Raw genomic sequence first — 17,109 nt, 5'->3', positions numbered from 1 at the left:
CAAGTCCCTCTCTCTAACTTCTGGGGCTCTGGGCAATGCAGTGTCAGGGCTTGGAATGAGCCAAGCTGGGCTGCAAGCTGCTCTCCAGAAGGCCACAGGTCTCCCATTGCATCTCTGCATCATCTAGGAACGTCATGGAGAAGCCACCTAGGTATTAAGGCCATGAAAATGCTGCTGGGCAGCAGGTTGTGGGCAGCTGAAATGAGCCCAATGTCTTCCTGGCTAGAAGGGGAACGTTGAGACCCACCTCAGATGCTCAGAGAAAGGCTGGTGAGTGTGTTGATCTGCACTTTGGAAGGGGATTCCTCTGCTCTCAGCAGTGTCATTCCTCTTTAGGGCAACTTGGGTGCAATTGTCCTCCACCTCAGAGGTGTGAGCACAGGGCAGCTGGGAACAAGACAGATGGACAGGCCAGCTCTCCTCACCCTGCACTAAAGCCAGAGTGAATCCTTTTGCCTCTCAGGAATCCCAGCTGTTCGCTCTGAGTGCAGGAGCAATGCTGAGGATGTCTATCTCCTCCTGGCAAACTCAGCTGGCACAAACTGGAGCTCAAGCCTTGCAGCTCAATGGCAGTCCTTCCGAGATGCGTGTGTTATAAAGGACCCCAGGCATTCACCACTGAGTCAGAGTCAGACTCTCATACGATCGTTTGTTTCAGCTCGAGCTGGGTGCCTCCAAAGAGGGACCCAGAACAAAGACATTCTGGGCTAATTATACTCCTTCCAGTCTTATTTCCCTGCCTGCCAGTGACAGTCTCTTCCAGTCTTCTTTCCTGAGTTGCTGGTCTCTTTCCTTGTGAATGGTTCGTGCCTACATCCCAGGACGGTTGCTGTGTTCCTGCTTCACAGTGCCGTATCTTATCTGGAGGTTAACCGTGACCTCTGTCCATTGTGTGCTGTATGTTGGAGGGCTGATTCTGGCTGGTTCTGCAGTTGTTGTGCCAACAGTAGCCCACAGGTTTGGTTAAAGTTCAAGCTTAGGCCTGCAGGCTTCGCTACTCCAAGCACTGAGGCTAACTTTAATCAAGGTTATGCCAAGGGAAAGAACAGGAGTTTTCTTACAAATCCCCCATTTGTTTTTCTGGCTGTTTCTTAGTAATGTATCCCTTTTTCAAGACGAGCAGCCAGCCTCCATAATTGTATCTTGTTATGGAAACAGTGTGACCCTAGGTTTCTGAGGAGCAGAGTCTCATGCAGGGAGAACAGGAAAAATAATGATTTATTTAAATGACTGTACAGCATAGTAACAGCTTGAGCTGGCTGCCTCTGGAGAAGGATGCCGAACAAAGAAATTCTGGGGTAATTAGACCCCTTACAGTTTTATTTTCCCACCTGCCAGTGAAGGTCTCCTCCAATCTTCTTTACTGAGATGGTGGTCTCTCCCCTTCTCATTGGTGTCTCTCTCCTTCTGACAGCTCCTGGCCTACAGCCCAGGCTGGATGCCATGTCCTTGTTTCTCCCAGGCCCTTATCTTCTCCAAGGTCAACCCCAACCCACGTGCATCTCATCTTGTCTCCTGCAGTTTACTTTGTAGCCTCATTAGCTAGTTTTGTATCTTTGTCAGCTAGTTGTAACTGGTTTTGCAGTTACAACATTGGCAATGTCACAGCCTTAGCAGTGATTCTGGAGTTCCTGGACAGTTCAGCCTTGAGGCCTGCAGGCTTCATCCTCAGGAGAGTTCAAATGGCTGTCCTGAGCGACATCTATTTATACTACGTCCATGATTTGTACCATTAGCCAAATCAGGTGTCATCTAGCCACAGTGTGTCATATTGGAAGTCACGTACCTTTCAAATTTCAGGAGGAAGTTTCTCGTTTGCTCCCCAGCGAGGACTTCTCACCCGGGCTTTTTGCTAGTGACTTTACCACTAGTCGTTTGTACGTGCCGAGGTCATGGTCGATCACTTGGGAAAGCGGAGGGCGAAGGTCCTGCCACCTTCCCCCCCACCTCCCCCCCAACTAGAGTCAAACCATCCACCTCACAAAGTGGCCGTACAGCTGCCTCTTGCCTTCGTGGTATAAATAGACCTCAGTGTCTACTGATCAGCATATATTAATTCAGTATGTAACAGCAGGGCTTGTGTCTTTCGCAATAACTACCACACACAGAGGTGTAAGAGGATTATGAGCAGTAAAGAGAACAATGTTGATGCTAGCAATATCACTACCGGGTGAAGCATAAGGTTAAAAATTCCTGTTGCTGTTAGTGACCATTCAGAAAGAGTTCCTCACTAATGATGTTCTTTTGATTTTTCTTTTGTACTGGTTTAGTGTAGAATTGGACTGCAGCTGCTGTTGAGATGTAATAGGAGCTGAGTAATTCCAGTTGCATCCCAGGATCCCAGGAAAGTTACGGATACAAATCTTTGGGTGATTGCTTGCATCTACAGCAATAGTATTTATGATTATAAAATGACAAAGGGTTCTCATACAAACACATCAGACAAGGCAATCGAGTTAAATTACAAATCAATGTTTCAGAAAACCAAACAGAGAGAAGCAAAAGCTTTATCATTATGCCACAAATCACAAGTCACTTGAAAAGGCGCCAAGGTGTTGCTGGGTTGTTAAGAAAGCCTTTCTGCACTGATTTGGTTTGGAGACTCAAGAACTGAGATGCAGCTGTGCTTTTGCAGCCAGGCACTAATTCATTAAGCGCAAAGTATAGGCATTACTTTTTTTCTATTGTAATCCCGTTCCCAATAGTGCATTAAGACAAACAAGAAGTTATGTTAGCATTTTTAGTTATTGAAGGCAGAACCCTGAAGGAGATAAGCCCGCCTTAACTAGCATAATCCTTCTGTTAAGCAAACATGAAGATGGTACTGCTCTTTTGGAAGTTTGTCTGCACCTCTTGAAAAAGCAGGTATCTCCCTAAGAGACAGCATCTCGAAGATGTACACAATATGCTAAACATTTCTCTCTCCTCAGAGTTTTTGGATTCCCCTGTCTCTAGTCATTGTGAATACTGTCCACCCTCCCGAGCTGATCCGCTTCCCTGGGGGCTCCTTACTCCTGGGGACCTTCTTGGACAGAGGGGACCTTCTCTCTGCCTACGTCCTACATTTCCACAGAAATAACATTCCGGTCCCTCACTGTCTCCCCATCTTCTCCTGTCTCCTTCTTGTCCTTGCCCTTGGCATTGTCCTAGCCTTCCTCGGCCTCCTCTGTCTCTTCTTCTACCCCTTCCTCTAATTTGCAAGTTCCGTCCTGAAGCTGCTGCTAAGAGATTAGCCTCTTCTTGTTTTTCCTTTTTCCGTTCCTTTGCTTGCTTCACTTTCTGTTTCTCCTCTCTCCCGTCATAGACCAATACTGCTACACTTGAAATCCTTTGTGAAGTTTGCCTTGCCACCCTGGCATGTGCTCCTTCAACTATTTCGGGCTCTCCGGAGTGGCCTGATGGACAAATACACTAATGGCTAGTGCATCATTCCAGTTCTGGAAAGTCATTCCCCCATAGTTCAACAAGGCTTGCCCTAGTCGTCCCCAAAAATCCCTGGCCTCTTTGTCCAAGCTCTGTCTACGCTCCTGCACTTTAGTCCAATCCACTCCTAATTTCCTACATGCTCTAATAGCTTCTACCAAGTTCCGGAGTCCTGTCTGGCAAGTGACTCTGTCCCCTGCGTTACTGTAATCCCAATTTGGATCGTTTGCTGGCTAACGATTTCTGTTTCCCCCAGTCTGTTGTACAAACTTTGCCTCTTTATTAACTATTTTATCTCGCTCGTTTGGTCAGAACAACTCTCTCAAGAGTACTTGGGTGTCCCGCCAGTTTGGATTATACCCAGTGCATATATATTAGAAAACAGCTGAGCGCTCCTTTCCGCATCCTCCCTCAACCTGGCCATTTTGCTTGCCCACAATGCTCAATCACTCGGACTCCAGGGCTGGCTAGTGAATACATGCAGTACCACGTGAGGGGGGTTAGCTCCCCCCGCAGCACTCGGTTGTAATGCTGCTGCAGTAGGTAAAACATTAGCAACCATAGGATGGAGTCCTGCCGCGGGAGGAGGGGAAGTCTGAGTAAGGCAAGGAGAGGGACAGATAGACAGATCTTCAGGAGGCACCACCGGAGGAGTGTAAGGCGGAGCAGTAGCTCCTGGGGAGTTATTTGGGACACCTATATCTGCTGCAGCAAGAGTAGTTTTACACAGGGTGCCATTTGTCCTCCTTGGATATCGCCGGTCCCGTGCTCAGTTATTCCACACATACCAATAATCCATTCAGTGAGGATTTTCATCTTCCAATATACGTCATAGCATAGCGAATTTCGTAGAGTCGAAGGCTCCTTCTTTGGGTTAACCCCCACATTAATTGTCAGATGGACAATCATCCTGACATCAAGTGACAGCTAGCTTTTTGCATAACTTTACTGTACTGCCTTTTGTCTTCTTTTTTCCTTTTCCTTTTCTAATTTTGGACGTTTGGAGCCAAGAGGGTCCAATGGTGATTGGCTACACTCCCATCTGGGGTGCCAAAGTGCTGTGGAAACACTTTGACCCTAGGTTTCCGAGGAGCAGAGCCTCACGCACATCTAGCAGCAAAATTTGATTTATGTAACTGATGCTGCAGCATAGTAACTGCTGGAGCTGGGTGCCTCCAGGGAGGGACCCTGAACAAAGAAATCCTGGCGTAATTAGACCCCTTACAGTTTTATTTCCCACCTGCCAGGGAAGGTCTCCCCCAATCCTCTTTACTGAGTCTTCTTTACTCTCCTTCTGGTTGGTGTCGCTCTCGTTCTGCTTGGTCTTGGCCTTCAGCCCAGGCTCGTTGCCATGTCCTTGTTCCCCACAGTCCCTTATCTCCTCAGAGGTCAACCCCAACCCACGTGCATCCCATCTTGTCTCCTGCAGTCTACTTCGTAGCCTCATGAGCTAGGTGTGTATCTTTATTAGCTGCTTTTAATGGGTTTGGCAGTTACATCCTCAGCAATGATTCTGGAGTTCATGGACGGTTCGGCCTTGAGGCCAGCATGCGCAGGGTAGGCAGTGGTGATAGAAACAGAGCTGCATGTCATACCCCAGCTCTGCCCTTCCACCTGAGATGCAAGCCCTGAAGACAGCAGGGGCCTGCTCTTGCCCTGGGGTGACTGGAGAGGGCAGGGGAGGCCAAAGCTTTTCTCCCACTTTCCCTTGGCTATTGTAGGCCAGTAGAGCAGTTGACGCTTTGCAGCAAAACCAAAGTGTGTCAGGCTGCTCTATGCTGGCCTGGGATATTGGAACGAGTGGACACCCCGTCCCACCCAGGACAAGCCAGATTCTTGCAGGCAGCAACTTTTGCCCCTTGCCTTTGGCTCCCTAAAAAAAGAACACTCACTCTGGCTGAGGAAACGGGGCTGTATCTTTGCGGGAAGTACAACAAAGCCATGAAGTGGTAGCACAACAGGGGCTGTGCTTGAGGAGTCGAGCTGTCCTGTGGTGGCGGGAGATGCCAGCAATGAGCCAGACCTTCCAGCACACTTGCGTGTGTCCGTGCTGTGCAGCACCATGGCATTGGCACAGCTGCGTCAGCTCTGCTCAAACGGAGTCACCTCCTGGCGGGAGGGTGCCACCTCACCCATGCTCTCTGGAGCCAGGGACACAGTGCTCCGAGGTGGAATCTTGATGCTCTCCTTGGCACCATCAGGTTCATGATGGTCTGTGACACCAGGCAACGGACTAAAGGTTCAGCATCATTTTCCAGGGGCTGGAAGGCTGCGAGAGAAAGGCACCGAGCTGAGAACAGACTCCCACCTTTGCAGAGATCCCAGGAATCCCCCGCCAGGCAGGGCCAGCCCCACTCAGCTCTTCCCATGGGGAGGAGGCAGCAGGTAGGACAAATGGATCAGCTGGCACTTGCCGGTTGGCCAAGCCCCAGATGCCCCCCAAATACCCCCTGCTCTCCCCCACATACGGACACAGAGCCTTCCTCACCTGGGGCAGGCCAGTGAACTGGAGCTCACTTCCCAGCCTCCTCCCTCCTCCCTGCCAGGGCTGCCTGACACAGCGCTGCTCTCACTCACCAGTGCACATCTCCTGCACCTTCTCCTTTCTCCGCTTCTTCACTTGCTGCCCGATGAGCCCTAGGCAAACACCTCCGCTCACCCCTCATACTCCTCACCAAGCCCCGAGCAGCACAGCTCCCATCTGGCCTTGCCAGCTTGGCCATGAAGCCTCCTCCCCTTGAGCAAGGCTGGCCCCAGCCCCGTCCCCAGGGTCCCCAGGGTGCAGGACCCAGGGACGGTGGGAGGGACTGAAGACCCTCCTGTGTGCCCGTCTGGGTGGGCAGGCATGGCCCTGGGCTTGTGGCTCACCAATGAACCTCACAGCTGCCTCCCGCAAGGATGCGTCCGGGTTCTCCAGGTATGGCAGGCTCAGGCACAGGTGTTGCTCCGCTCTGCTCCTGTCCCTCAGCAGCTGCAGACAGCACAAGGACAGGGGGTTGGCACCGAGCCTCCCCAGAAGGCCAGGCCTGTCCCTCCTCCCTGCTCCGGCCTCCTCTTCCTTCCTGTTCACGCCTCCCAGCTAGAAGCTGGCTGGTAGCCAGGTTCAGAGGGAGCAGAGGGCAGAGCGGGGCCTGTGGGTGCTGAGATCCCCGCCATGCTTCTGCCAAGGCCCAGCCAGGCCAGGGGCCCCTTCAGCACCCCAGCGGGCACTTAGAGCAGAGGGCCCTGCAGCACAGCCCAGCACAGCGGGGGCTCTGGGCTGCAGCAGTGCGTGAGGGGCACAGTTGTGCACCCTGCACACTGGCCATGGTGGCAGGCCTCGTCCCGCCGGGGCCCCGGGGGCTTTGGCCACGTCCTTACCACGTACTCCCCGATCTTCCACGTCTCCGCTCTTCTGGCCAGCTGCTTGAGCTCCTCCCACTTCAGGAACTGTGCAGCACTGACCAGGGCTTCCTGAGAGGCCTGCAGAGCAACAGAGACCAAGAGATGCCACCGCAGCCACAGCACACAGGAAGCTGGACCTCATGCTGCCATGCGTTCCAAGGCACACTTGGCAGCAGCCCTTGCCTTGCTGCTCACCTCCACCCACGGCATGTCAGCATTGCTTCCCCAAAACACTGCTCCCTACCTGGGCCACTCTCTGCACCTTGTCACTCACGTGGAGGAAGAGCGGCACCAGGCTCCTCTGTGCATGCTGCTTCAGGTTCCGTTTGTTCTTCCCCACCACAATCTCCAGCAGGTCTTTGAAGAGGAGCATGGAGAGCTCTCGCACTCTGCTGTCTTCCTGCGGGCAGGGAGGAGAGGAGGGCAGGCCTCAGCAACGACTCCAGGAACGGGGCCCGACAAGAGCGTTTGCTGTTGTAAGGCCTCGTCCTCTCTGGGCACAACTGTCCCCCAGCCCGGCCAGAGGTCGGAGCTGAGGACAAGCCTCTGCTGAGGCAGCCTGGACAATGAGGGTTGTCGGCGGCAGCAGCACGACAAGCTTCCCTGGGCTCTGTCTCCCTCTCCCTCTGGAGGGAGCTTCTTGGATTTCCCGAGGGCTCCATCAGGGCCCCCGCACAGAAAAGGACAGAAAGGGACAGCCCCAGGGCACAGCCTCTCCCTCACTCTCTAGCCTGCTCCTGCTTCTCTGCTCATCACTGCCCCAGGCCACGGCCGAGAGCAGACAGGGGGCTGGTTTGCTCTACTCCCACAGCCCAGGACACCAAGGCCAGCACAGGCCATGGGCTGAGAACCACAGGGCAAAAGGTTTCCTGACACACAGCAGGGCCTGTGCGGGGACGCGCCAACAGGCACATATGCAGAGGGGCACACAGCACCCAGACCACGCATACGGACCCCCGGACACACCAGCAGAGCCCCGGCTCTCCCACCAGCCTTACGTCATCAAAGCGTGGCAGAAGCTTCTTGGCCAGCTGCAGAACAATCGGGTTGGAGCCCTTCTGTTCCAGGTAGCTGAGGATGTTTCTCAGCAGCATCAGGCTTCCCACACACACTTTCCTGCAAGCATGCTGCAGCCACTCCATGCTGTCTGGGAGCAGGCTCTGCATTCTCCTTTTCTGTGGGAAACACACAACTTTCTTTGTGGGAAGCAAGGACAGACCCCCCCCCCACCCAAAAGTGCTCTGTGTGCTCTTTTCCCATCAGGGCTCAGTGGCCAGGGCCAGGGCTCTGCACACACACAGGCCTTGGGCACAGAGGCTGCAGTGCAGGGCACAGATCTCCAAGGGGGCCCTCAGCAGGCACTGGCCTCTGTAAGGACAAAAGCTGCTGCCTCAAGGCCCAGGAGCACCTGGCTGCATTTGCCCGGCCCTGTGCTCCAGCTCATTGTCCCTCTCCCAGATCTTCCCAGTGGGCATTGGTGCCTTTCTCCTTGTGCAGCACGGCCAAGGGCCTGGCATGACACTTGGGGCAGATGAATGGGGCAGCGGAGACTTGGGAGCAGCTACCGCACCTCCGGATTGCCAGCAAAGTCCAAGCCACTCTCTGACCCAGTGTCTCCTGTCAAGCCCCAGGCTGCCAGCACGGCTTCACCCGCCTGCCCCCCTCCTCACCATCTTGGGTCTCTTCAACAGAGTCACGAGGCCTCTGAACGCCAGTCTGCACATCTCCAGGCTCTCACTCTGCACATAACTCTGGACGAGTGGCAGGACCTCCTCATCCATGTCAGCAAGGTCAGGGCATTCCAGCAGCTGAAATGCACTCAGCACTGAAAGACTGGCAGAGCTGGCAGGACTGCCTGCAGCGTGCAGCTCTCCATCCCACCCACCATCCAGGGCAAGGGCACCAGGCCCTCACAAAACTCAGCCCAAACACAGCAGGCATTGTGCAGACACCCCTGGGCCCTGCTCCCAGCCCTGCACCTCATGGCACGCTGCACACACCGCTCGCCTCCTCCTCCCGTCCCCTGAACCCTCTGCAGCCTCTTGTTCTCATCCCTTGGAGGAGCAATTGAACACACAGAGAACTGCCACAAAGGAGGCACAAAATACAAGTGCTTACGAGTGGTCGCCCAGCAGAAACGAGCCAAGGCCGGGGCTACTAACAGGAGCGTATGCATTGCCCCGGCTCCATTCACCAGCATCACCCCACACGCATGTGCACAAGCGAGCTACAGCATTTAGAGGCCCCTCCAGAGAGGCACCGCTTGCCATGAGGCCCACCTCGACAAAGAAAGCCATGACGGGCAGCTGATGAAACTGGTCCTCCCTCCTCAGAAGCCTTGCCAGCTGGTGGAAGAGCCAGCAACGCAGGTGACTGGGAGCCCCCCTCATCGCTCTGTCAGAGGCAAGAAGGCAGTGCTGGGCCTCAGGTGAGCAGGCAAACCTCCTCTGGCATCTCTCTGCCCTCTCGAGCCATGTCCCTCCAGCACAGGGCAAGGCAGGCCAAGGCAGTGCTTGGCACGCAGCTCCTGCAGCCAGCGGCATTTCATCATGGAGCACTGCTCTTGCCCTACCACACCTTGCCATTAGAAAGCCAGCGTCAGTCATCATTACGTTCCTTTTGGTGGGAGACCGGAGAAACAGCCTTCCTGCCCAGGCGGCATGGCCTGCCCACACATCCCCGCTCCTGCCCGCTTTGGATTCCTGTGCCCCTGGGCCCTCCCCATGTTCTCCTGTGCCTCTTGCACCTTTCCTGGGGCTCTGCCCTCGGGGGCACTGCAGGCACACCGTCCCCAGTGCTCTCGGTCATGTGAGCCCAGGCCCCACAGGACGGCACTCCAGGCCTTTGGGAGGGGACCACTCCTGCACGCGACCCTCTCCCACAGCTCCTAACACCACCTGCTCCCCCAGCAGCTCTCCAAGCTGGGCAGCATGGCAGCTCCCAGGGCCCTTCTGCTGGGCGAGCCCTTGCCACAAGGGCTGAGGCTGCAGCCCCTTTCTTGGAGAACTGGCGCTCCCCCTCCCCCAACAAGAAGCACAAGGGGTGGCACACCCCACATCCAGGGAAGAGGTGCTGGGCCACAGCAGGCCGGAAAGGGCTCAACCTGGCCAGCACCACCACTCCCTTCTGGGAGGTGTCCGCATGCAGAAATAGGTCCCAGCCACCCTTCCTCTCAACAGCCACGGCTATGGTCTCATAGTGAGCACAGCGCAGCAGACTTTTCATGGCCTGCACGGCGCACCTGCATGCACAGCAAAGCCCAGGTCATACTGGCAGCCTGGCCCTGCCTCCAGGTGCAGCGCAGAGACAGGGCCACCGGGATCGAGCACCTGACATGGCTGGTGGGACGGGACTCATCCCCTTGGCATTCCCTCAAAAACATATTTGCTTCCTGGTGGCTGAACTCTGCTGTGAAGACCATCTGCAAGAGCAGCGCCAGGAAGAGCTGGGGGAAAAAACGCCTTCACCGCCTCTGGGCAGACGGGCTCCCGGACGATCTCACACAGTGCCCTCGTTGCCTGCAGAAAACACCCAGACACACCTCGCACTCCCGAGCAGCCCCTGGCATGCTTCCACAGCCCTCCAGGTGGGAGGCTCGGGCACAGCCTTGGAGCATGGGAAATGCAGATGGAGGCCTCAGCCTGGCTGCCTGACCAGGGCCAGCACCCGCAGGCTCTTTGGCCTCAGCTCCTGGTTGTACACAGTGAGCCTTCCTGCCTCAGCATGACCATCACCTCGGCAGGCTTCGTGTAGCATGCACGCTCTGCCAGGCTCCCTGTCCCAGGCCGTGCTGCCTGCCCAGGTTTTGCAGGAGCCCTACTCCTGCCCCTCACCTTGCCCCGAACCTTACCCTGGCTTTCCAGCCTGCTGAGCGAGGTCGGCGGATGCAGGGACAGGGTATGCAGGATGGACATTTCCTGGGCATGGCCAGCTTGGCTGTTTGTGTGCAGAGAGGCCAGGCAGCACTTGGCAGCCCTGTGCGCTGGCGCAGTCGGAGGCCTGGCACTGGGCATGTTGTATCCATGGGCCCAGGAGAGGTCCCTGCTTGGGGACACTCCGGCAGGGGAGAGGGCGAGAGGGGGCCTAGAGAGGCAGGCACCAGCCTGGGGGCACGGGAGGCCTCGTCCCCTGACTCATGGCCAGCGGAAGGATGCAGTTGTTGTCCCTGTTGGAGCTGGACTGCTTGTGCAGTGGCCACTCCTCCAGCAAGCTCAGCAGCTCCCGCAGCATGTCCAGCGCAAGCATCGGCTTATCCATCAGCACCTTCCACATGCTCACGGCAGTGCTGCAGGCCAAGAGCGCTCTGTCAGTGGTGCCTCCTTGGCCGCAGCACCGTAGCCTGGGCCAGCCCTGGAGGTCCCCAGCTGTGTGCCAGCCCTGCCCCTGCCCACCCCCTCCTCGCTGAGAGCCCCAAGAGGGTCCTGCCCAGGCAGGCACGACGTGACCAAGCTGAAGCCCCTTGCACCATGGCCCAGGAGAGCCAGGAGCAGGTGCTGTGCTGGGTAGCAGCACCATGGGGCATGTGGCCAGAGGGCCACCAGGGCAAGGCAGGATGCTTGGGAGCAGGCTCACAGTGCACTGGCTCTGCAGGCAACCCTAGCTTGCTGGTGGCCAGCAGGCTGCAGCTGCTGCTGGGACTCTTGGAGCCAAGCCTCTGGCTAGTCCCCGCTCAGCGACAGTGGGAGACACAGCAGTGAGAGCGGGGCTGCTACCAGGCAGCAACCAGTACTCTAGGTGCCACTCAGAGCTGCTTCCTTCTCCACCACCACCTCCGTACCAACCCCAAGGCCCCCTCAGCCCCACTCATTAGGCATCCCTTTGCTCATCCACGTCTCCTCAGGACCCCATGGCCAACAGTCCCAGCAAGGGAAGTGCTCCTCACCCTCACGATCACGCTGATGTTGCTCGTCCACAAAAGGCAGAGCTCATTGTCGGCTTCCCTCTCCTTCTGGGGCTCCACATACTCTGGATCATCCTGCAACATCGCCCGGCCTGAACAGCAGCAGAAAGACACAGTGGTCAGGAGGAGTCATGGAGAGCTGCAGGTGGCAGACTCATGGCGTCAGAGAGCAACCAGCCTGGCAGAGACAAAGGGCATGCCAGGAATGTATGGGGAGCAAGATTCCCAGGGAGGGTCGGGGCCTATTCCAGGGCAGAGAAGGGCAGTTGCTTCAAAGGGTACTAAAAGCCCCACGGATTTGATTGGACTTTCCAGTGGGAAGCCCGACACAAGCCGTAGCCTCTGAGCAGGGGCTGCTGAGCATTTTCCAGGCCAGTGGTATCCAGGACAGGTACTAACAGCCTGCTCCCCTGCTCCTACATCAGCCGTGCCTCCTGCTCCTTTGCCTCACTGAGCAGAGGGGCCAAGGCAGTGCGATGCCTTCCCCGGCCTTGCCAGCATGGCCGCGTGCAGAAGCACACAGCCCAGCACTGCTTCTCTTACGTCTTCGCTGCACAATGAATCTGAAGAGGCAATGGAGAGCATCCAAGGCCCCACACTTGGTCTCCGCGTCCTCGTACGCACAGCAAAGGATGAGGCAGCCCACCAGCTGTCCCAGCATTGGCATGGGACAGCAGTGCCTTCCCATAGCAGGCAGGGCTCTCATCCACTCCTCCAAAGGGGTGCCACATCGGCGGAAGGCGGGTGGGACAGGTAGAAGGGCTGACGGGAGGCAGTCACCACCAAAGCCCTGAAGCCAAGACTCTGCCCAGGCATGGATCCCAGGGGAGCCAAAGCTCTCGAGGGCCCTGCAGGCCTTGCCTGCCAAAGCAGCAGCCCAGCACAGGCAGCACTGCCAGGCTGCGGCTCACATCATGCTCCGTGCGCACTGCTCCCCTGCACAGGGCTGGGGGCACAGCTGGCTCCTGCGACAAAGGGACTGCAGAGAAAAGCCCATGGAGAGAGCGCCAAAGAGCTTTGCTTCAGGGCAGAGCCTTGCTCACTGCCTTAACCTGTGCCCACGCTTCCCTCCGAGGGACCCCTGAGCTGCACGGTGCTCTGGGCTGCTGCAAAGGGCCAAAGCGGGGGCTGCACGGTGCTTGGCTCCTTACCTCCAGCGAGGAAGAGTTGGCCAGCAACTTGCTCAGCCTCCCAATCCTCCTCACGGCCCTCTCACGCACAGCTGCTCTCTCCGTCTTGCTGAAGGGCAGCAGCATCTGCAAGGAGAAAGGCTACTGCTCTGCCCGGGGAGCTGACGTCCACTCCAGCAGAAGCAGCTCTGCTAAGCGCCTGCCTGCAGTGATACAGTGCACCAAGGCTTCCTCGGAGCTACAGCCAAGCCTGGAATGGCCTTCCTGCCCCTACAGGCCCCAGCCTGCAAGGCCCACCTTGCCCTCAGGCAGCCAGCCACACCTAAACCCCCTCCCAGCCTCTGCTCCTGTGCCTGCACATGGCCCCGGGTGCCCTCTTCAGGATGGCAGGGCTTTCAGGCCACACCTTCCCTAGGGGTCTGCAGTGGGCAGCCTGGCCTCCGACCTCCTGGCATGGCAGAAGAACCAAGCTTCCAGGCTCGACTCCCCTTGCAGGACACGCAGCTCCCAGTGGGTCTCTGCCCCATTCCGATCTGGCAAGGAAAGCACAAGGCACGGGGAGGCAGGGGGGCAGCAGCACCAGCTGCCATCTGTGCGGTGCCTAGAGAAGAAGGGTGACAGTCCTCGCACTGCTCTGGTGCAAGGAGAGCTTTGGGGGCAGAGGTGGCCCAGGAGTGTTCATGGAGGAAAGAGCCTGCAGCGTGCTGCCTGTACATGGCACTTGGGTGGGGAATGTCCACTCGAGGGTGTCACTTCCCTCTGCTGAGGAACAGGCCCAATGCAGCCCACTCTTTGCAAATGCCACACCTGCAAGATCTTCTGCAGCTCCAGGAGGCTGGAAGTGGCCGACTTGAGCACCAGCACCTCCAACATGCTATCCATGGCATCGAGGGTCCATGGCAAGGAGGACAGGGGGTTGTGGCATTCCTTCCCCACTGCCTCTGACCCACAGCAGACTCAGTTGGACCCCTGCTGCCCAGGGAGGACACCCGCTGCCCTGCACGGGCCAAGCAGAGGCCTCAGGGCAGGAGACCTGCTGTGCACGGACCAGCCCCTGGGCACTGCCCATGGCCCAGCCCCGCGGAAGGGCATGAAGGCAGGAGGGTGGGAAAACAAGTCTGAGATCCTGCCCAGCCTTGGATCTATCTGGCAGTCGCCTCTCAGCACAGCGGAGCCAGGGGCAAGCCCAGAGGAGCTGGCGGGCTCCCTGTAGCTCACCCAGCGCCTACCTTGGAGTAGAGGGACATGTCCACGGTCTCCATGTCTTCTCTTGGAGGAAGCAAGAAGACACTCTTGAAGCAGGCATGGAGGAGGCTGCTCTTTTTGCCCTCCCCAACCGGCTCCACTGCACTGCAAAGAGAAAGAGAGAGAGACAGCAATGCCTCTTGGACACTGGTGCTGGGAGCGGTGCCTGGATTACCTGGGGCCCTCTGCCCTGCTGACAAGCCTGGGCCAGGGGAGAGCAGAAGTGCAGCAGACGGCACCACCAGCCTCCTCCCACCATGGTGCACACCTCCCGGCCAGGGACGGTGCCATCAGGCACATGCTGTGCGCAGGTCCTGGCCAAACCAGGGGCTCTGCTAGGTACCTCATTGCCGTGATAGCAAGCCTGGCTTGCTGACGCACGGCTGTGCCCAGGCGCTCCAAGGGCTCCTCTTCCAGCAGCACCTGCAGAGCACAACCCGCATTCAGCGCGGCAACTGCCACCACCCAGCACCAGCAGACCCAGGGCCCAGCTGGCCTCGCCCCTGTCCTCACACCCGCTGCCTCTCCCCTCACCTCGATTTGCTCGGCCAGCTCCTGTCGGCAGCAGAACACCTCCAGGCCCAGGACAAGGTCTTGGCGCTGCTGCCTCCGCAGAGGCTGCCGATGGACGCTAGAAACTTCAGCTTCTGCGCCTCTTGCTGACAGACGGGGAAGAGAGACGTGGGGGGTGCGAGAGGGGACAGGGAAGGCCAGCAGGACCATTTCCTGCGCTCAGGGGGAATTTCCTGCCTCGCCATTTTGGGCCAGGGCAGCACCAAACTCCTGGGCCGGGGCCGGGGGCGGAGGGGCGGGGCCATGGCAGGGACGGGGCGCCAGCCGGGCCCCCCGCGGCGGGACAGGCAGCGCAGCAGGCTGCTGGGGCGCGGCCGTGGCGCAGGGACAGCCCGCCGGGCGGCCATTGGGCGGCCTGCGTGTCGCTCAGGGCTCACCCCGCCCCTCCCGGGCACCCATTCGCTCGCTGCCTCCCCTCGCTCCCCGATTGGCCGGGCAGGGGGCGGGCTCTCCAGCCGGCCGCCCGCGGCAGCTGCTGGCGCCAAGCAGAAGCTGCAGCTCGGCTCTGTGGAGAAAAGGAGGCTGCAGAGAGCCGCTCGCTCTGCCCGCAGCCCCACCGCCTCCGGGCAGCGTCATCCCGCCCGGCACCTGGCCCCTTCTCTGCACGGCACAGATTATTGGCCTTGCCCGTTCTGCTGGCACCCGGGGCCATGGCAGGGCTCCCAAGTGGGCGGAAAACCACAGGGACGTCGGTCAAAGAGCTGGTGAGCAGCCTGCACTGGTTCAGGCTGGAGCACGTCATACAGCGTAGAAATTACGCCCTCCACTCCTACAAGTAGGAGGATGTTGGCCCGTTCAGCTGGCACAGTTGGAGCTGGAGAATGATGCCTGCCCGTTGCCTAAAAGAAATTGTTGTAAAACCTAAAACCTTTTCCCTGTGTTTCACGAAAGCCAGACAGCTAACCTCGTGTGAACTCAAGGAGCAATTTCTCTGGGATGACTGCATGAAAACTGAGGATTTTTTTCTTTTTTAGGAGAAAAAGCACTCTCTCTTTTCCAAACCCTTGAGTCTGTGTTCTTTGACCTTCATATGTGAGTCTATTTCAGCCTAGCAGGCTCTTTTCACACCTGTAGGTGTTGATGTTGACAAAGGCACCGATGTGCTTTCTAGTGTGGCATGCTAGCACCTATCCCAAGAAGTGGAACTCTCTCTGCTTATTGTGTTGTGGCCAAGCAATACATCCGCACAATGGAAGAAGGTGGAGGGCAGAAGCCTGGCTGTGACTGACCACAGGTGTTGCCAAGAAAGCTGGATGAATCTCAGCACAAAGGGAGCCACAGGCTGGCCTTTGTTTTAAGGCATCCTCTGGACTCCTGCAAACCCCTGAAGGCTGGAAATCCATCCTTCCAGGAGCAGAAACGATGAGCAGTAGAGGGAATGTGCTGCGCAGGTGAGCTGCAGCTGGTGCAGCAAGCACTGCTGGTTTGAAGCGGTGGCTTGCTCCTTTGCCCTTTCCCACAGAAATGCAATCTGATAATGGATGACATTTGTAAGAACAAAGAACTGCAAAGGTGGAGTTCTTCCCATGGAGTCCAGTGGCCTTTCCACCTACCGTGTCGAGCTCAATGCAATGGGGGAGGAGAAAGATGGCATGGATGAGAGAAAGAACAGCAATGCAAGAGTGACTCTTCTCTCTTCGAGTACTTCTAAGTGGGGATTGCATTGGTGGGAAGTCTGAAGTTGGCTAAATAAGGACAGGCAACCTTCTTGGCTCATTGGGAAGTGTTAGAGAAGGACATTGTATCTGACTGAGCTTCAGCTTAGTCTCAGTGCCTAAAGTAGATGAAGGCTGCGGGCCTCAAGGCCGACCTCTATGAACTCGAGAAACATTGCTGGCAATGTCCCTGCAAAACCAGTTAAGCCCAGCTACTAAGGCTGCAAACCCAGCTAATGAGGATATAAAATAGGATGCAGGAGACAAGAAGGGATGCACGTGCGTTGTGGTTGACCTTGGAGGCAATAAGGGACTATGCAAGAGAAGGACACGGCAACCAGCGTGGGATGTAGGCCAGGAGCTGTCAGGAGGAGAGAGCCACCAATCAGAAGGGGAGTGACCACCGACTCAGTAAAGACGACTGGAGGAGACCTTCAGTGGCAGGCAGGGAAATAAGACTGTAAAGGGTCAAATTACCCCAGAATGTCTTTGTCCAGGGTCTCTCTGTGGAGGCAGCCAGCTGGAGCTGTTGTTTTGCTGTACTGCCATTCAAAGAAATAATTAATTTTGCTGCTTTATGTACGTGAGACTCTGCCCCTCGGAAACCTCGGGTGGGGCCATTACTACAAGAGGAAGTCCCCTAGATGAGGGGTTTGTGTCAGTAGCTGCACGAATTCCTTTGAAAACCCTGTCAAAGTCCTGGAGACCCACAGAATGACAGGACGGTTGAGGTTGGAATGGACCTCTGGAGATCATCTAGTCCAACCCCCCTGCTCAAGCAGGGTCCTCTAGAGCCCAT

At 57.0% G+C, this 17,109-nt stretch overlaps 2 long non-coding RNA genes across 2 annotated transcripts; both read right to left on the bottom strand.

The window, feature by feature from the left end:
* Positions 1-7,141: 7,141 nt before the first annotated feature.
* Positions 7,142-9,149, bottom strand: LOC138062600 (uncharacterized). Its single transcript, XR_011136550.1, has 3 exons — positions 9,087-9,149; positions 8,478-8,615; positions 7,142-7,207 (listed from the first exon to the last, which is right to left on the bottom strand). It is a non-coding gene; the product is annotated as an uncharacterized lncRNA (long non-coding RNA).
* Positions 9,150-10,762: 1,613 nt separating this feature from the next.
* Positions 10,763-12,905, bottom strand: LOC138062662 (uncharacterized). Its single transcript, XR_011136572.1, has 3 exons — positions 12,859-12,905; positions 11,690-11,799; positions 10,763-11,092 (listed from the first exon to the last, which is right to left on the bottom strand). It is a non-coding gene; the product is annotated as an uncharacterized lncRNA (long non-coding RNA).
* Between the last annotated feature and the right edge of the window lie 4,204 nt (positions 12,906-17,109).

The sequence above is a fragment of the Struthio camelus genome, chromosome 28, assembly GCF_040807025.1.
Source record: "Struthio camelus isolate bStrCam1 chromosome 28, bStrCam1.hap1, whole genome shotgun sequence".
NCBI lineage: Eukaryota > Metazoa > Chordata > Aves > Struthioniformes > Struthionidae > Struthio > Struthio camelus.
Note: the sequence above shows the minus strand (reverse complement) of the source record. Positions and strands in the feature narration are given on the sequence as shown.